At 29.3% G+C, this 22,151-nt stretch overlaps 1 protein-coding gene across 1 annotated transcript in view; it reads left to right on the forward strand.

Moving 5' to 3' along the window:
* The window catches only part of LOC134834340 (latrophilin Cirl), a 155,226-nt gene that overhangs the window by 87,968 nt on the left and 45,107 nt on the right, over positions 1-22,151 (forward strand). The gene's annotated exons all lie outside the window — the stretch shown is intronic.

The following is a 22,151-nucleotide window of genomic DNA, read 5'->3' on the forward strand; positions in this document are numbered from 1 at the left end:
TCAAAATTAAGAAAATTAAGAAAGCAATTTTTGTCAAATCTTGCTTCAAATGAATAAAAATTTATCAGAGGGCTCTAATTTATCATTTTTAATCATTTTATAACCCAAAACTGCCAAAAAATTGAAACTGAAAAAAAAAAATTTTCTTTGACATAGTTTTGTTTTGAAAACTAAATCAAGAGAAAAACTAAATCAAAAACTATGTCAAAAACTGTGTCAAAGCAATTTTTGTCAAATCTTGCTTCAAATGGATAAAAATTTATCAGAGGGCTCTAATTTATCATTTTTAATCATTTTATAACTCAAAACTGCCAAAAAATTGAAACTGAAAAAAAAATTTTTCTTTGACATAGTTTTTTTTTGAAAACTAAATCAAGAGAAAAACTAAATCAAAAACTATGTCAAAAAACTGTGTCAAAGCAATTTTTGTCAAATCTTGCTTCAAATGGATAAAAATTTATCAGAGGGCTCTAATTTATCATTTTTAATCATTTTATAACTCAAAACTGCAAAAAATTGAAACTGAAAAAAAAATTTTTCTTTGACATAGTTTTTTTTTGAAAACTAAATCAAGAGAAAAACTAAATCAAAAACTATGTCAAAAACTGTGTCAAAGCAATTTTTGTCAAATCTTGCTTCAAATGGTTGAAAATTTGTCAGAGGGCTCTAATTTATCATTTTTAATCATTTTATAACTCAAAACTGTCAAAAAATTGAAACTGAAAAAAATTTTTTTCTTTGACATAGTTTTTTTTTTGAAAACTAAATCAAGAGAAAAACTAAATCAAAAACTATGTCAAAAACTGTGTCAAAGCAATTTTTGACAAATCTTGCTCCAAATGCATAAAAATTTATTAGAAAGGCTCTAATTTTCCAAAATAAAGCTTAAATTAATGCTAAAGGTCTAAAAGTAAAAAAATATGAACATTTTTCTTTAAATTTGTAAAATTATTCAAAAATCTTATTTTGATCGTCAATTAAAAATTTTTTTCAGTGAAATTTTTCAAAAAATAAAAAATTTCGCAAAAATGAAAAATTTCGATGAAAAATTCAACTTTGCTTGAACAAGTATACTTACAACAGATCCAAAAGTGAGCATTTTCGTATAGATACAACATTTTTGTTTACTGTTCCACACCTTTAAAATATTTAAAGCCCATATCCATTTATCCACTGTTTCCTCTACAACTCGGTTTAATAAGGATGCAAATGAAATGTTACCCATTTCTATTTATAAACATGCTGAACAAGTAAAAGTGTGTGTATGGCTTATCAATACCTTGCATGCTTTTTACCTTTATGTGGATTATTTGGTGCGGGATAGCAAAAGTGTGTGTTAGAACCCTCATAATGAGCATTATATTGTTTGATATCCATTTACAAATGCCTTTCCTTTTAACATTTCCCCTTTTTTCTCCGTGTCTCTCGCACTGAAGTTTCGTAATTTTTATGTTTTTTATGGTCCCGATAATATTAAACGCAAACATGCATGGCCTCATTGTCTCGCACATATGCATTTTCGCATTGGCATGGCTGAAAAATAAAAAAGGGGAGAAAATGGGGTAAATTTTATTACTTATTTTGAACAAAAAAGGAAGAAAGTAACACATCAAAAGCACGTGCTCGACACGACTCGCATCAAGACACACCCAGATCCTTGTGGGATTTCAAAAGCTTTTACTCTACTGTAGTGCTTCGTTATCCGGTTTTCGCACAAAAGAGATTTTAAATCCTTAAACGCAAAAGAGTTTAATGAGAAAATCATTTCTCGACAACTTCCTTTAATATACAAAACGTACCTTTATTCATTTTCTCCCCCAACAATAAAAAATGTTTCAAGTGGTTTTTATCAGATTCAATTTACTCCGTACGCAACTTTGTGCTTTGTGTCATCAAAAATTCATAATTTTAATGTTACAGCTCGAAATGACCCAATTTCGGCCCAAAAAGCAAAAAGAGAGAATGGGAAAAATAAAAACCGACCATAACTCAATTAAAACAACATCTCAAACCACCTGACGCTTGTCAATTAAATATTTACAGGTGAATGTCCTTTCCGTCGTCGTCGTCGTTCTTATCAACAAGCAGTCCGAGTTATCATCGTTGGAGCGAGTTACAAAACGTAAACAAACCGAAAAACTTTTGTGTATCTTCCAATTTCTTTGTGATAACATTTTCATCCAGTTTTGCCGCACAAACAAAAATCCCCTCGACGACAATAAAAGTTTCTCCTAAACAAACATCGTGAATAATAAAATTCATCTCTCACTGTGAGAAGAGACACTATTCCATCATCATTGCATCCATCGTTACCCGTTGAAAGGAGATTTTTGGGCGCCGAACGTATCCATGAGATAATGTGATGTGTAATCAAAAAATAAAATCAGTGTCGATCCGACAAATAATCACTCCATTCGTGATTCATTGAACCAAGAGCGTATTAGAGACGTACTCAAGCCACAAGTATGTCCTTTTTTTACGTCGTTTGTCTTATCTTTGTTGTTATTGTCGTCGTGCTCATCCCCCCTTTTATATTTTTTGCGATTTTTTCAACATCACACACGATTTTCCACGAATTTTCGATTGTCCTTTTATTATTTTGTGTACTTGTCCTTCGTTGAAAACCGCATTAGTCATCAAATGGCTTCCGATTAACTCAAGTTTGCTTCAATTCGTCAAGTTTTCTACAAAAAAAAAACTCAATTGCTTTTATTACCCTTCATTTTTCTCCGCATTTTTGACAATTTTATCTGTAATTTGTGGATCCGGTTATATCCTCTTCTCAAAATTTCCTAAAAATAAAGGAAAAATACGAAATGAAGTCATTTCTTGCCATGTATTGTGTCTCGTTCGACAAACAAAAATGTCACCAAAAATGTATCTGATAAGCAACGGAAATGTGTGAGACACGACGGTATATAATATGAGCTCCATCAAGAAAAATGTTGACAATTGAGGAAGTTTTCATGCAAAAAAAAAAAATGAAAATCTACGGGAAAAAATAAACACATGAGAAAATGAAGAAGGAAAATTGAGGTGAAAAAATCTTTATTTTACCGCATAATGTTTGAGAGTCTTCTTCTTTTTCCTCCTTCATGTTTGTTATTATGTTTGTTTAGACTTGTCTGAATATATTTGAGAAGTGCTTGTGTTTGCACATTTCAAGCGATTGCCAATCAATTGGATTTTTGTTGTTGTTATTGTTCAAAAGGTAGCTCAGGACTTTATGAAAAGAACCTAAAAAAAAATTAAAGAAATAATTTAAATTAAAATAAAATAAAATTTAAAAAAAAAATTTTTTGACAAAAACAATGAAAGAAAAAATTTTGAAAAAAAAAATTAAATAAAAATTTAAGAAAAAAAAATTTAAAAAATTATTTTTTGGCGAAAATTTAAAAAAATAGAATAATTTTTGGAGAAAAAAAAAAAATTTTAAAAATTAAAAATTTTAAGAAAAAAAAAATGTTAAAAGTCAATTTTTTTATTAAATTATCGTTTCATACACTTCCCTTATAAATTTTATACACATTTCTATGAAAATCTTCTAATTTTATCTTTTATTTTTCGTTTCATTACAGGTAAGCAGTTGCTTAACAAACAGCTCATCAGACAAACAACTCACCAACGTAATCCCCCGTTAAATCTCTCGGATGACCCAAAAACGGTAGATATCAAGTCATAAGCAAAATCCGTTTTTATTTCATTATTATTAAATCGACGAAATTTATGGACAGTCAGCAGCAATTTTTTTCTCGTCCCTCGTCGTTGTAACGCAGTTATGAAGTTAATTCCCACAAGGAAGCAAAAAACTCTCGTCACATGTAGCACAGCATACCATTTATTGATTTCACATTAAATTTTTCAATAATTCTGTCACTCTTTATTACTGCACGTCGTCGGTTTTTTTTGCAACGAAACGCAGACTTCGCACCCTTATTCGCCTGAAAAGAAGGAAGAGCAAATATTTTTCTACTATTAATAAATAAATATATATTTCTAATCCGCATCCCGAAAAAATATGTTGCGAGAGGAGAGGAGCAAAAAGGTCAATAAACACAATTCAATTGATGATTTAATAGGCGCACGTAAATGCGAGTCCCTCATGTATTGGTCGACGTTTTCATCTTCATCTTACCGAAAAAAAAGTAACATTTTGCGTTTATTATCCCCTCGTATGCGACGAAATCGGGGACTTTTCGGGAAATCAGGTGCACCAACACACGCCAATTTGTCCCAAACATGTTTGGCGGTTTAATGATTGATTGAGGTGCAAAATAAATTCTCGGGAAAAAATGTTCAATCAACTTTTTGGACGTTTAATTTTCAAAATATTTGACTTGCCAACCACACATCAGTCAAGTCAGTGTTTGACGTGGTTGTTGTCGCACCAAAACCATGGCACAAGTCCCCTAATAACAATAACAATAATTGCTTCCCTCGTGCAAATCATAAACGCGAACGACAAATATTCTCCCTAATCCGAGCAGCGGCGCGCCGTATAGAGTGTCATTGTCCATCAAAACACACAAGATGAGCATATAATGAAAATAAACTGTTACATGAGCTTTTTTGCTTTATTATGTTTATTATTATTAATAAATGTAGTCATGTCCCTCCGTTGACGTCGTCGTCAAACAAAATGCTTCGAATATTAATGGGGCACTTGTACCGTGCGTCGCTGGCTCTGCGGATTAAATAATTTAATAATATTTTTTTCGTTTCGTTTTGTATTTATTCTCATTCATTTCAAATAATATGTCAAATAATGCGAATAATGCTTTAGGCTGTCTTTTTATTATTATTATGTCCATTCGATAACTTTTATCTCAATACTCTTCTTTCTTTCTCTCATTCGCTTGTTCTTTTTTTTTCGATGCAATCATTTATCTTCTTTTCATTTTCAGTTTAAATGGATATTTTTTTTCCGATACACGAGAAGTCAGAACCGAATACGAGACAGAGAAAGAGAGAGATACTTAAGAAGAGTCAAGTATCAAGAGAACGAATATATTTGGAGATTAAAAGCATATTTTGTTAATGGATCCACTATTTTGTTTTACTTGGCGTTTTATTTTTGGAAGTTGAGTTTTATGGAGACGATGACAAAAAAAAATTATTATCCTAATAAATGAATGTACGTTAGATAAGATGACGACCACTCAATGTTGTTACGTGTCGTTGTAAGAGCACTTTGAAGGGTTTGACGAACTTTTTGTTAGAAGTCGTTGGATTTTATGGGAATTGACCGAAAATTGCTCATAAAATGATTCATATCTTGCGAGAAAATCTATTAACGCGTATTTATGACACTTGTCATTTTTTCGTAAAAAGAATATTTTGAACAAAAAAAAACTAAAATTTTTACAAAATTACTTATTTCTATATTATATGTATATAATTTGTATATTATATGTATATAATTTTTATATATATTTTTTCATACTAAATATCAAAAATTTGAGCATAAATAGAAGTTCAAATTGTATAAATTAAAAAAAAAAACTTTTATTGAATTATCAAATAATATACAAATTATATGAATATAATATACACATAGAAAAAATTAATTTTGTCCGCCAAATAAAAATCAAAGAAATTACAAAAATATTAAAGACAAAAGAAGAAGAAAAAACTTTTGGTCTAATATTTACTCATAATAATCATCAGAGCGAATTCTATATCGAAAAAAAAAGTTGAGTAAATAATTTTCAATTGATATTAGCATCGTTCATTTTATTAGTTTTTATATGAAAAACTTCTTTCTTTCTTTACTTTTTCTTCTTTCGATTCTTATTCTATCGCACAAACCGTTATGGCACCAACATTTGTGTCATCAGGTATTTATTGGGAAACGGTTGTGGGTAATTGAACAAAGCGCAAGGAAAAGAAATGTCTTCTGTGGGGAAAAGGAAGCAATTCTGAACATACATACTCTCATGAAAATGATCGGGGGAAATGATTAAGGAGACATAATTTTACAAAGAACGAACGAAAAAAAAATAAATGAGATGGTTCATCCTTTTTGCTGCTGCTGTTAAATTTTCATGATAAGTTTTTTTTTATTTTTTTTTTTTTTTACAAAAGAGAACACTAAAAATTTATGAAGATAATCTTCAAAGTACTTCCCCATCTCGTGTGTGTTTTTCCGTGAACAAAGTCATTGATAGATTTTTTATTTAAAAAAAAAAGATTTTTTGATATTCGGGCGTTTCCTCCGTGTCACTCTCATTCAAAAAAGCATTTAACATCATTAACTACTGGCATTTTTATCGTATTAAAAATTCATTGAATTCATAATGAGTCGATAAGTGAAATGGTATAGATGAAGATTAATGCTGTTTCTATTCTCTCTGCTTCAACTTCGTTCTCGGGCGAGACTCGTGTAGTGTGAGGCAATATTTTTATCGTTGTTCGAACAGAATGTCGTCGTCGTCGCGCAGTAAATGGAGGAAATGTACATAAAAGCAGCTTAGTTCTTTCTTTTAATTTCATTTTCTTTTGAATTTTAAATGGTTACGAGGAACTAAAAACTTTTTTTTTAACACGAATAAATATCTTGTCTTGTTAATAATAATAAAGTGCCAAGAGATTCCATGCACTCCATACAAAACTTGCCATAGAAATGGTTTAATTTGATTTAAATTAATGATAATACTCTCACATACACTCACAAGCAGGCCATGAAGTAATGGAGTTAAATTTGTTAGAAAATGTGCACATTATTGCCGTGGAGAAATTAAAAGCACACTCAACATCGACCATGGCAGAGAAGAAGAAGAGAATTAATATCCAATCAATATTCAAAGAAAGTAATCGTTGCGCACCCGAATGATCTCTCCGCGAGTAATAATCATATAATTATAATTAATTGCTACTTATGCGCGATGTGTGTGATGGGAGTCCAAATCAGATTATTATTACAATATACTACGATTTTAATGACCAAGTTGTATTTAATTCCGGTTCTAATAATTTTCGATCGAAAAAAACGAGTCACCTAATTAAAAGCCCATTCAAAATTAAACATGATCAGAGGTCATTTATTTATTCATTATGTTTGTCTTTTCATTTCACATGTCTAATTTTGACTCCGTTCGACATTCCATTTAGTAGTTCGATAAATTTCTACTACACACACGAAGAGAAATGAATAAAATCATAATAATAATGATTCGGAGCAAAAACAGATAGAAGAGTAAATACGAGCGAGCGAGCCAACATTGTGTCACATTTAATACAATTATTTTATTGTGAAGTGACAAGCATTAGAGGACGACGACATAGGGTTGCACAAACTTAACCATTGAAATCACATTTTATGCACATGAACAGTTTTGCCAACAATTTGAAAAATTTTTTTAACATTTTTATTTTTTTTAATTTTAAATAAAACTTAAACCTAAAAAATTCATTTTTTTCTAAAATTTTCAAAATAAAATTTTATGCTCAAGAATAATCGAATTTAATTAATTTGATAATTTTTAAATTTTTTATTTTTTATTGAAAATTTATTAATTTTAATTTTTATTAAAAATTTATTAATTTTTAATTTTTATTTTATTTAATTTTAAATATAATTTTAAAAAATTATTTTTTTTTCTAAATTTCCAAAATTTTCAAAATTTGACTCTAAAAGTATTTTTTAACAAAAATCGTGTCCCTCTAATGAAAAACTAAAATAATAATAATAATTTTGTACGAATGTATGATTTGTGATAACGATCAAAGGCGGACATGTCAACCTAAAAATGATATATTATTTGATGGTTAATACTTGGGCATTTAAAATGAATGGATTTTTGTGTGTGTGTTCATTTTGTTCGCTTGCCCGTTGGTGCGTTGATTATAAATAAATATCAGTGCGACAGCTTTTTTACTTTGTTTTGTTTTGTTTTATTAATAATTAACTAGATTTCTTCCTTCCACACGTGTTATGGATGATAAATAATGTCGCGCGTTGGTCATTTGTTTGGTTTTTGAATTATGTCGACGAATTTTGACGAATTTATGGCTTTTGTGGGTTTTTATGTTGGTTTTTCAATGGATTTGCACTTCTGTTTGGGAAAAACATCTCGAAAATTTATTCGTAACATTAATATTTTAAACGTTTTAATAGCAAATTCTTTCAAAAATTCGTTAAAACCTTGATTTATGACTTTCCTGCTTAAAATTTCTCGCTAATTTATGTCTCATTAGCCTCTTATCATCTTTTTTCCATTGTTGTTTGTTTGTTCGCTTGCAATAATCTACTTATAACCACTCCCCAAGACACGCAAAATGAAGACATTAACCTTCCTCGACGATATTTCACGACAAAGCGATGCAAAATGCTGCTGCGGTACGCCAGACATCCAAACACCCTAAAAATAAAATAAAAATTATTATTATCAAGGAAACTCTTAAAATTGAATACCCACAAAAGCATCATGGGTAGGTATCTAATCAAAGACGTTGAAAAAGGAAAAAAGAGATCGTCACACACAAAGGAACGTATCGTCTTCGTTTTTTATGATGTGATATGAGAATATTTCTCAAGGCAATTGATTTTTATTAGGCATGTAAATTTCGTTCTCTCTGCGAGTTGAATGCTCGATCCGTACGAGAGACGAAAGAATATTAGATGTGAGATTAGATTTTTTCTTCGCTTGTTTATTTATTTGTCTTCCATATATTCCCCAGATAATTAGGAAGACCTAATAAAGTGAAATATTTTCCATCAAAGCTCCTGCGTCGTCTTCGTCGTCGTCGTAATGAATGGCTTCCAGCAGTGGGTGACATTTCTGCGTCATTGTCGTGATTATTATAAGGCTGCTTGAATATCAATTTGCACGCCCTCCTCCAAATTGCATGAAAAATTATCTGTCTTCTAAAGATATTTTCCAAAAGAGATGAAAATAAATAAAAAATAGACATATCTCCTCCTTTTTCGTTTGTTTGACACATCCATTGATTGTGTGGTAGAGTCTTTGAACATGGCACAAGAACATGAAAAATTACCTTCATCAGAGACACATCAGTCACGAAACATTTTTTTCTCTCGCTCGCATGGAACATCATCATCATTCATTGATTAGAAGTTTGATTATTACTTTTTTTTTTGATGTCTCATAGACAGCTGAAGTTCGTGAAAAAAATGATAAAACAAACAAACATAGCGGAAGGAACGAAAATCAGACCCAGTTTTAATCTCAACTAATGTTTGTTTGATATTCTCACAGTATTTATCCGAATGAATTTGAGAAAGTTAACGAAAAACCAAGAATTTAAGCGTATTTTACAAGAAAAAAATTATTTTTATTTTTTTATAATTTCAAATAAAATAAAAAATTTTTAAAAAAATAATTTCAAAAATTTAATTTTTATTTTTTTAAATAAAATTTTTAATAAATAATATAAAAAATTTAAAATAATATAAAAAATAATAAATTATTAAAAAAATAATTAAAAAATTAAAATAATAAAAAAATTAACAATTTAAATTTAATTAAGTTAAAAAAATTAAATTAAATTATTATTAAAAAAATTAAATAAATAATTTAAATACATAAGAAAAATTTATAAATATATTTTTGACAAATAAAAAAACTTTTAAAGAAATTATTTTAAATGCGAAAAAAATAAGTAAGCTCTAAAGCAAATATTGATCACAAACAATAATAATAATTACTCTAAATGAAAACTTTTTCTTTCTTTCATTTTTTTCTGTTTATTGTTGTTTGTGTGAATGCAAAAAGAGAATAAAAGCAGCAAAGTAATGAATAGCTGCGCAACAAATAATGAGCAAAAAAATTGTTTGTTCGCATTTTAATGATTGAAATGTATTTTTACGGGATTTTTATCGATAACTCATTAAAACATTTCATATGATAGTCCTTCAAAGTGAATTTGAACTGACTATCTGTCTACTTAAATTACTGAAAAAATCACCTGTATAAATAATATCTCGCGTAAAAAATATCCCCCATTCTCATCATTGATTCATTTTTTTATTCGTACAACTTTGTACACGAAAATCCTCCTCGAGCTATATTATTATTATTTATTCCCATTGTATTGTAATCGAAACATGTCTATAATAATTTTTTGTCTTCTTTCAAATAAATGCCAATAATTATAATAACAAGATACAGACACACACACATTCATTCATTCGACACGAAACAGTCGAAAATATGAAAGGTAATCGATATGATGATACCTTTCCTTTCTCTTGTACTCTAATTTCTTGTATTAGAAATTTACTGATGCGAGAGACAAAAATTTTTTAACATGTTCAAGATGGCGAAATTTAGTTGAAAAAGAATTTTAACGCCGATTTATGGATTTTTTAATCGAAATGAAGAAAAACAGGTGTCGGTTTTAGAATGAAATTTACTTTTTATGACAATTTTTCACCTGTTAAAGCCTTTGACGGCTTTTTAATTAATTTGTTATTCAATTTTTTTCTTATTTTTGTTGATTTAATGGGAAAATCTTCACTTACGAGTTCATAATTTCATGATTTGATCAAAAAAGTAAAAAATTTGATACTTTTTTTTATATAAAAATCTAAACAAAAGTGTTCCTTAGTCATCTTCTCGCTCGAAACAGATGCTTTGCGGCGGATGAAACCATGAGAAGACAATTTTTGATCCCTTTTATTCCTTTTTTGTACAAAAAATATTTCGGATGATCCCAAAAATTATTAATTTATGAAAAAAATATGATGGTATCTTGATGTATATTGCACACACATGTCGAAAAAAATTAAATAAATAATATTTTTATCACAAAAATAGTTGAGCAAGTATTCTGTAATGTTCAACATTTTTGAAATTTGAGCAAAAAAGCACTTCAATACTCAAAATACTTTTTCACTTGACCCATATATACCCGGATCATGCTCAGAAACCGACGAAAAGTTTAGAAGCCACTAAAAATCTGCATGATTTTAATTTAATTTTCAATTAATTAAGGAACTTTACTATGCCAACTGACACCCATGGTTGCCACAAAACGCGCAAAAGTAAGCAACATTAATTCATTTACGAAAATTGTTTATTGAAATTGAATGGAGGGCAGGAGGAAGAGGAGTATGAGCCAGCAACAGTATTTAATAATAATATAATGATGATGATAGTTGCTCGTAATCTAAATGCATTCTCCAAATTCTATGCGCATTTTGTGTTTGGAAATTCATATCCGAAAAGTGCCGGCAGATAAAACAATGCAACAGACAGCTAGTCATTTAATTTCGGTGAATGAGAGAGCATTCGTTAATTGTTTGTTACAGTAGAAAGAGCAAAAGAAAGGATATTACTTGAGGTATTTTGTTGTTTGCTCGCTAGATTTGTATCGGTTTCCAAGAAACCCCAAAGTTTTTGTACACAAAACTCGAATTTCTACCGAAATTTATCATAATTTGGTTCTTCAACGTCGAATTCTTGAGGGCTCGAGTACTTTTGAGACTCGAAATTCTTTGTAAACCGCACTTTGATGACTTTGAGTGAACCGAAAAGTAAAGTTTTTATTCAAATTTGATCATTTTTGAGGTCATAACAAATTAAATTAACGCTAATTCACGGAAAAATTCCTGTTACGAGTTCATTTCTTGCAATTTTACCACGAATTTGGGCAAAAATGTTGAATGCCATTCCGCAAAACGAAATATTACAACAATGCACGGGAATTCAGCTAATGGAATTCGAAAGATAATCAGTACAAAACTACAATTACACAAATTTTCAAAGAATGAAACGGATATCTATATTGCATCCATACGAGCAAACACAAAGAATGCCTTGTCTTGTACACTTCCTTAAATAAAATAATGAACAACATTGACTACCTCTTTTCTTTTCTTCATTTTTTTTTGGGTTTTGATGATGACGAGTCGCTTCAATATAATAATATTCTGTCGCCTCACAACTACTACTTACATCACATTATGGGATTACTTACAACTTCTTTGTTTTTTCTTAATTTTTTTTTTGTGTGTCCCATAAAAATTGTATTAAAGGGGATTCTTACAAGACATTCCACGGCGAACACAAGAAAGAGAGATAAAAAGGAAGACGAAAGAAGAAATGGACAGAAATAATCATAAAAAAACTTTTTTTTCGGAGAAAGAGAGCAAGAACGAAGAAGAAGTGAAAAAAATATTGTTTTTTAAATGGACCATTTATATTAAATAACACAAAAAAAGAAAACGAAGAAGAAGAATACTGAATGGAACACGTACGGATTCTCTCTGTTCTCTAACAAATCGTTATAAATGTTAATGCCTTTGAATTATTTGGAAATTGAAATACTTTGCGCGTTACTTAACATTCAACAATGATAATATTCTAATTTTTTTTTCTTTAATTTTTGTTTATTTTCAGGTATGTCTCAATAAATTCCGTGTTTGACCTTATCTACCTGCGAAACTGTCTGCGAGTGAAATTGAGTGTATGCAAAAGTAACAAAAAGAAAAAAAAAATTGTAAGTAAAATATATACAGCGAAATTTTCGTCTTATTAGTTTTTATTACCTTTATTTTTGTTTTGTTGTTTCATTAAGGCTTTTCCAACATTTGAGTTAATTTTCACTTTTTTTAATTTATTTAAAATTATTATGATTTATTTTAAAAAAATTTTTTTTTATCAAAAATAACGTTTCAAATTTGAAAATATAAAAATGGTATAAAAATCAAATATTTTTATTTATAATTATAATTAAAAAAAAAATTATTTTTAATTTTAATATTTAAAAAAAAAATTAAATAATTTCAAGACTCAATAATTTTTTTTATTTGAAAGAACAAAATGTTAATTAAAAAATTAAATTTAAATTTTTTATTTAATTTTATTTTTAATAATTTATTTTTATAATTTTTAATTGAAAAAAATGAATATCAAAATAAAAAAAGATATTTGAATTTAATTTTTTTTTTAAACTTGAATATTAAGTTTTTTCAAATGAAGTAATAAATATTATTTAATAAACCAAAAATTAAATTTTAAAATTTTAAGAAAAAAAAAATAATAATAATAATTTGGAGTGGCTTTATGTTCATTTTTACGGTTCTTTTCTTATCAGAATCTGATTTTTTTAAAAGCATTCCATTTTCGTTAGTTCTCATTCTCTCTCCCATCTCCGTTTCTCGCTCTCACAGCAATTCCATTTCATTTTTGTGTTGCTTTTGTTTTGTTTGTTCGTAAAAGGTAAAAGCAAGTTTTTGAGTTTAGTTGCGTTCTGTCTATGGCAGCGTTCGTACGGAAGACGACGACGATCGAACAAGAAAGCGCGCGCGTACACACATAAGAAACGAACAATTATTATTATTTATCATAAAGCAATAAAAGAAATATAATAAAAAGAATGTGAGAATGTGTGAGTGTTGAAATAAAAAGAAACACACATACAAAAAGATACAAGAAACAACACAAAATAGAACATATAGAATGGAAAATGTGCAGATCATCGCCCTCTGAGAAATATATCAACAGCACCTCGCACCTCGGTGAGTCTTTTGTCTTTGGTATCTGGGCATCCGGCGGTATATTGTCCATGATTTGTGTGCGAAGACATCGTCGTTGCTGCTGCTGCTGCTTTTCCGCATGAACAAACGAAACAAACAATGCATTAAAGGTAACTCAGGAAAAGGGAAGACATTACTCAAAAATTTAATGCTCGCACGTCGTCTGTGTTGGTTCTTCGCGCGCGCCGCAACATTTTCTCCGAGCAATTTTTTCTCATTGCTCGTTGCAGCAACAACAAAAAAAAAACACAAATCGTGAATTATTTTTCCTTTTTACTCTTTTTGTGTTGTGTAATTTTTCGTATCTGGGTTATGTTTCTTCGTTCTTATTTACTCCTGATTTATGTGTGTCGTGCACAGTAACACGTATCCCTTTTAAAACCCTTAGCTTACAAAATACTTGGTGCTAAATCCTCGCTTGTTTGTTTGTTTGTTGTACTTACCGAGGAGCAAAACAGCCACAGAACAGCAAAAATAACATCATCGTCATAAACCATAAGCTAAAGATGATGCTTTTTCGTTGTTGTCTTCCTCGAGAAACCTTTTTTTCGTCTTCTTATTCGATGCAAAGGAAGAAAAATGTGAGGACACAAAACGACGTTACCTGGGATTAAAAGAATGAGATGGACTTTAATATTAAAATAACACGCATAATAATGTTTAGGGTTAAGAATGTCCCTCTCTCAACTCATTTTTAATGTATTTTTTATCCTTTTATCAAAATTATTGCGAGAAAAAAGATGAAAGAAAGGATTTTGTCCTTCAGGGATAAGAAGACCGTCAAATTTTTGATCATCAATAATCATCTTTTGTCTCTTTTTCATTTTTTGGGTGAGAGAAGAACAAATTTTGACATTGAACAGGTGAAAAAATTTCCATGAACAATAAAAATTTTCTTAAAAAATCAAATTTTTATTAAAAAAATGTTTACGAACAAGAACATTCATTAAAAACCATGACCTTTTCCAAACATGTCATTTTTTTCACATGTTAAAACTTTCGAATCCTTGATCTTGAAACAACAAAAAGAAAACAATACCCCAAGCGAATTCATCTTGCGACGCAGACAACACATCAAAATTTAAGTAGGACCCAATTTTTCATAAAATACAAAGAAAAAAAAAGTAAAAATGAACGAGAACAACAAATATTATTTATTTATCTTTCCATTAGTGGTACCGAAATACAAAAAAAAAGAACGACGAACAACCTAAAAATAAATAACATAAAAAAATGTGAGAATGCGAGAATTAAAATAAATATGTAAAAAAAATAAAGAATAAAACGGGCCCCGGCCATAAATCATCCTTAAAATTCTCTCAATTCGGGTGAAGTGAAGAACAAAATGTTCCTCTGTGTGTGTGTTCAATTCAAACCAAATGTTACAGACTTTTGTTATGTTACATGTTACAACAATAACCGAGAAAAAAATGTGTGTTATTAATATTAACATTATTTTATTATATAGATTTTTGTTACAGTTATTACAGGGTTATATCCAGTAACTGTATCACTTAAATTATTTTTCATATATACGGAATGCAATAATATCATAATAAAATAAAATAAAAATGATACGCGCCATTCGGTGTCGGATCCATCGACGAATGTTACAATGTAATAATAACATAAATGTAAAAAAATAAAATAAATAGTTGGGTATCACGGTAACAAAAAATAAGTACATGATTGAGATAGAGAGATAAAAGTGAGTAAGTAGTAAAGAATTAAAAGCGTAAGAGGGATAAATAAACATTAACAGGGTCAGGGTGATTTATTGAAATTTTTATGTGTACCATTCAAAGGGCATTTATTACGTCGACTAAAGCGCCTGACTCACACAGCATAAAATATGACTAATGTTGTAAGTAGATTCAACTTACCAAAAAATATGAAAAAATATAAAAAAAAATAAAAAGTAAACGAGCTTAAGTATGATTTAGTGAGCTACTTAGTGTTCAACATGATTAAAAAAAATCAAGAGAAAAATGAAGATGTGACCTTATTTTAAACGACATAAATATTTTTAAAACGTGAAACGAGAATTTCAGAAGTGAAAATTGCCAAAAAGTACATAAGTGAAAATTTAGTTTTTTCGATCAAAAATAAAATGAAAAAGAAAAAAAAGAGAAAATTTAAAAAATTTAAGAAAAAAAAAATTAAAATAATAAAATATGAAAATTTAGTTTTCGGTCAAAAAAAAAAACAAAAATTAAATACAAAAAAAAATAATAAAAAAAATAAATATTTTGTAAAAAGTGACTTCTATAGAAATTTCAAAATTTGAATTATAAACACTCAAAAGACGTTTTTGATAAAATACAAAATACTGTGCAAAATGTAAATAGTGCCAAAAGTGAAAATTTTGTTTTCATCAAAAAATTAATTTAAGAGCATAATATAAGGTTTTTTTTAAAATAAAATCTTTGATTTAAAAAATTGAAAAAAATAATTTTATAAAAATTTCCGTTAGAGACTTCTGTATCAACATCAATTTAAAATAATTTTTTTTAATAAAAGTAACAGCTTGAGCTCCATTTAGTCTAGACGCCATTAATCCCCCTTCGAGTCTAATTTAAAGTCATCTTCTAAAAAATTGAGCTTTTTTTCACTTACTCAATATTTTTTTTCCAAAAATGAACTTTTTCACGGCGGCGTTAATCATATTATTATTAATATTAATCTTATTCCCCCAACCTTGCGTCTCTTTGCATCTCCTAAACTCACATCACATAAGTTGTTGCTGTAATACAATTCCAATTTGAAATTGAATAAATTTTTATTTATTACATCTCTCGTCGTCGTCATTCTCATTTTCAACGTAAAAAAACATACGTTGCTTGTAATTTTTTTTTTTATTTATTTCATGTACACAATTTATTTATTTTTGTGAGAAACGCTATAAATCGCATTAGCTATGCCATTGAATAGACTTCACGCAGATCTGTTGTACTCACAGATGAGTGTCCGCTTTTAAATTAGAAGAAATATTACAAACTCAGTAAATAAATTACTTTTATGTAAATTGAAGTGGTTTTTTGTATGTGTGTGCGTGTGTAATACAAGAAGTCCCATTTGAGGCCTCTGGACGACAAATAATTTAAATAAAATTGAATATCAATCGCCCCTTCGACGACATTCGATGTTGGTCTTACAAATAAATATTAGATTCTGACAAGTGAATGGAATATCATGTTAAGCGTTGTCTCTAAGATGAAGGGCACGAAGCTGACTGATACATGTTCTTGATAAAAGCTGTTCCAATTTTTTATGCGATTTTTATTAACTAAGTAGATAAAGTATTTTTTATCTGAAAAAACAACAACTTGTCGTGTTTTTTTTTGTGCGTCATGTGCAATAAAAATAACAAAACTTTTATTTTTTTACTTAATTTTCACACTCCCCTTCCCTTTTTTTCAGGAAACTAGATCAAATTGTAGTTTCGCGGTGAATTTCATTTCTCGCCATCGTACGACCATTAAGGGAATTGCCGGTAGAGAAACTTTCTCACTTGTGACTCGTCATCATCCTGCAATACTGAGGCGGAAAATTTGAATGGATGTCTGTCCTTGATGAATGTACAATTTTTTTATTGCTTATTTATGTACCAGATGTTAGTTTTTCCCGTTTGTGTGTACTTGACATCCTTGAAAATGATGGAAAAAAGAAAAAAATGCTACAGACGAGGGAGAAAGAAGGAGTGAAATGCGAAATAATTGTCAGAGAAAAAGGTTTTTTTCCTCGTCTGTAACTTTCGTTGTGTTGGATTTAGTCATAAATCTTCCTGAGAAACTTTTTCCCTTTCGTCCTTCGTCATTGCAGGTCTCCGTTCAAGTGTTTATTTGTGTGCATACGAGTGGAAGTAATAATAATAATGCTATCGAAAAAATAAGTGGTTTTTTTTTGTTGTGCAAATCGATTTGCAGACAAGAGTTAGGAACGTTCATTGATCAAAGGATTAAATTTTGACGATTATTGCCAAAGTTTCTTTTTTCACAAAACGTTTAACGTGAATGAATGACAAGAACACGGAAAATTTATTGGATTCCCTCTTACTTTTATTGCATTTTATTACTTGATTTAATGATTTTCGATACGAAAGTGATCGTTTAAAATTTATTTCCCATACTAACTTGCAAGAATAATTTTTCTATATGACAAAAAAACGTTAACTATAATTAAAAAACGGGCACGACTCATTTTTTTCTCTCTTTAAAATTCCTCGTCTAACGGTAAATACCATCCATGAGGAGCATATCGGCAAAATTTATTATTTATTTTATTTATCCGTACAGAGAAACAAAATTAAGAAAAAACAACAGTGGCATGTAAAAAATATTTTTAAGACAAAAAAAAGTAAATAATGACTTTAACGATCATTTATTTGTATTTGTCTCTCTCAGTCTGTCTTGTCAGTCGTCATCATTTGAAGCATAATGATGAAAAAAAAGAAGAAATGTCCTGCTTTTAAATTTATTTATTTACAAAAAAAAATTACAACATATTTTTTTTGTCTTTTTAGTCTTTTACTGAAATTCGACTCAAAATGAATGACAAAACATTCCATTGTTGTCTTCTCTGTACAATTATTATTACTTTTTTGCACATGAACTTGTTCCTGATGATCGTTGATGAAAAGCAGAAAAGCCGGAAAAATTATGGAATGTCAATGAGAATGAATACGAATCATAAAAAAAGTAAGGTAAAAGCGAAAAAAAATATGAGAAAGAATGTACTTTTTTGTACATAAATATTTGCTGCTCCCCTTTTTCGCCGTTTTTTCTTGTGTTTAACATCTCTCGACTCGTCTTCTAAGCATTTGATTGCGAATTGCGAACGGCTCAAGCCTACCGAGAGACATTACATAAATTTTTCATGACGTTTACTATAAATACATAATATTTTTGATGGTAAATTTCAGTTTATTATTTTATTATTATATTCGTATGTAACGTATCTGCTGTTTTACTGGATTTTTTATTAGCTATGATTTATGTGAAATGTAATATAAGATAATTTTGCGAAAGGAGAGGAAGTCCTGCATTATTAGGCGAATATGTAGGTTGCTTCCGAGTATTTTGTAATAAAATAAGACATTGAAGGTCAAAAAGTTTAATTTTTTTGCAACAATTTTCAGAAAATTATTTTTTTTTTAATATTTTTTTATATTTTATTAAATATTTTACGAATTTTACAAAAATTCAAAATATAGTTTCAAATTTGAAGAATTTTTTTTTTTTTTCAAATATTAAAATTTTTTTTTGTTGAATTTTTATTATTTTATTTCACGAATATTTATAAAATTAAAAATTAGGTTTCATCAAAATGAAAAAAAAAATTTTTTTTTTTCCAAATTTTTTTTAGTTTACATTTTATTAGTTATTTTACGAATTTAACAAAAACTTATTAGTTTCATAAAAATTTGGTGAAATTTTTTTTCAAATGTTTAAAAAAAATTTTTTTGTTGAATTTTTATTATTTTGTTTCACGAATATTTTTTTTTCAAAAATATTTTTTTTTGTATCTTAAAAATTAGGTTTTTAAAAAAATTGAAAAAAAATTTTTTTTTTTACTTAACAATTTTTTTTGTTAAATTTCATGAAAAAAATTCTCATTATTATTGCACATGCAATAAACACATTTTACATCCATTTCCAAGAAATGTGCCCATACAAGGATATCCAACATTTTTATAATGCAACAACAGTAATAATAAAAAGTTCAAAACTTTTACTCGTCGTTGTGCGAGTTTACAAAAGGATGCTTTTTTATGATGAGTTTAAACGCGAATAAAGTTTACATTACAGGTTTCTGCTTGAAACTCGCTCGTGGTGTGACAGTTTTTTTTACAACATCCTACTCTCTAAATACATAAGGGATAAAAGGATGAATAAAAAAATGACAACAACGTAGCGATGTGACTGCACTATACATATAATGATGTTCTTTGGGTGATGATAATGACATATAAGCACTGTTTTAATACGATTACAGTACTAAATATTTCCTCCTTCATTCATTTATTCATCAACACCATCAACATTTTCCACTTTTTGCAGAAATCAGGGCAAAGCTTTTAAGATTTCGCATAAAACGCGGCAACAAGTAGACGACTACGTTTGTTTGTTTGCAGTACATAAGCGTAAAAACTTGATGATTGCATTAAAAAAGAAGAGATGAGAGCAAAAAACGTGTGTGAGGAAGAATTCCTGATGATTTACGCGAGCGATAAAAAGGTTTTTATTTATCACATAAATGAGCCAAATATCAACACAAAAACACAAGTGTAAATATTTGACCCACATATGGAGGAGGCGGAGGAGAGATCCGATGGCAAGAAGACGATGGCAGGATTACATGTTTAATGGATGCAATCAATATTCGTTAACATGTAGAAATTTTTCTTCTTCTTCGTTTCGTTCCAATTTCGTCGACAAAGTAAAACCTACGCAGGAAACTCGACTCGACTCGAAGATGCTTCAATTGCAAACACTTCTCACTTTTATCGCACACAAAACTTTTTCATTTCAATTAAATTATTTATTTTTGTTATTATTGTTTGAGCTGTTATTTTGATGCCGCCATCGTCGAGCACTTGAGAAGAGACGACGCGATTTGTAGACAAATGACAAGAGAATGACGAGAAGTGTAGTTGGAAGTCGTTAAAGAAGAGAAAGGAGACGATGAGAAAAAAACAGTTTATTCATGCCAATTGTTGTTGTTGTTGTTCGGAGTTTAAAAGGAAGTGCAAATTAAAAGGGACAGTATTAAAAGCTTTTTAATTAATTTACTGTCCCTTCAGGCTGTGCCGTGCCTTTTTCCTTGTTTTTTTTTCTCCGCGACAGTTATAGACAATGCATCATTTTTTTTCCTCCGATTCGTCTGTCTTGCGGTTGAAGAAACACAATTTACTCCATTTTGTGTACGATACAACGAGTCGTGTCATCACAATTCCTTCCTCTCACATTTTAATAAATGATGCTGGTTCAGTTACTTTTCTCGACTCGACCCAAAGAACTGATGAATTGAATAATTTAAGGGTATAGTACGATGTTGTCTTTTTTCCGCTTGACCTGATTTCTCAGGTCTTTGGTAATGATGATGTGTCTGTCACTCAAAACAAACAAACAAAAGCAAAACTATCGGATGATGGCTTTAGTAGAGTATCCTTCGGAGATATGAGGGCGTTTGGTTTCTTGGAACAAACTTTCGGAAAAGATACAAAACGAACAAAGGAAATTTTTTGGTTCACAAGAAGAAACAAAAAAAAAAAACATTTTAATTAAGTCGAAATTATTATTTTCCATCTATTGTTCCGAAACATTTGTTATGAAAATGATAAAGGCCAATGGAAAGATACCAAAAAATGGCAAAATAATAATTTTGTATCCTTATTAAAAAGTTACGTAGGGTTCTGTCTGTTTTTGTAGCATCATAATTGCGATTTAACAAAGAAATCCATTATTGCAATAGGAAAATAGCAATTTCTTTTGAATTTCAGGCTTTTATTTTCTCGAAATTAGCATTTTGTGCAAAATTTTGTGCCATTTGAAGAAATTCTAATGGATACTCAAAATACCGTTTTGTATAAAAAACAAAACAAAGAAAAATGGAAGGCGTTTTTTTTTTCTTTGAAAAACCACAAAAGTTGCGTAACATACCCTCACACACAAACTTACGTCATTAAAACTAAAATTCTCATAAATATTTAAATTATTCCTTAATTGAATGTCATGACAAGCTACTTAATTACATACAATTACCGATAATTCAAATATTTTTTTGAAACTCAATTCCTTCTTAGATTATAAATTTTATATTTTTTTTTCCTTCACTTGAAACCGAAAAATTCAAGTTTCTTATCGTTTGCTACTTAAACGAAACACGCACACAGAAGGAAGGAGGCATTCATTTGGTATGCAGACGTCTTTTATCTATATCTTTCTCTCTCTCTTTTTGGCTTAAAATGTACTTAGTTGGCAGCTACTCGAAAACGAAGAAAAACAAAATAATTATTTTAAAACATTCCATTTGTCTTGTATTTTATCGTTCCTTGGAATGTATTTCTTATTTAAAAAAAACGACACAAAATATCCTCGTTCAATTAGAAATTTATAATTAATGTTTCGATGATATTTTTTCGAGAAAAACAAAAAAAGTAGTAGAAGGAGAGAAATAATTTATTGATGGGAGGATGGTTCAAAGCCATCGAAAGCTGTGTAAAATTCGTCGCTTGTGAGTACTTGACGTGCGAATTTCTCCTGAAACGTAAACAAAATCGTGTGAAATTTGTGTTTGAATTGCGAACTAATTGGTGCCGAAATTTCCCGTTCCATGAGTTGTCGCTCGATGTACTTGACGTTCAAGAGTTTTTGCGTGAGAGGCAAACTTGTACGACACCATTTGAGGAAATCGTGATCTTCGGCGAAGTCGGCGAGAGAATTTGTCGATATTGGTGAGACAGAACGTTGTTTCTTTTTGATGCGTGGGCGAGATTTTTTCGGTTTTTTCTCGTTTGACGGATGTTTGAAGGCATCCAAGAGAGACGAAAGAGTTGGATTTTCCATCGTTCGACGTTTTGACAAATGAGTTTATGGTTGCTGTGTTTCCCAAAAAAAAAATTTTTTTTTCATGGCAATTTATATTAATT

Source organism: Culicoides brevitarsis, chromosome 3, assembly GCF_036172545.1.
Source record: "Culicoides brevitarsis isolate CSIRO-B50_1 chromosome 3, AGI_CSIRO_Cbre_v1, whole genome shotgun sequence".
NCBI lineage: Eukaryota > Metazoa > Arthropoda > Insecta > Diptera > Ceratopogonidae > Culicoides > Culicoides brevitarsis.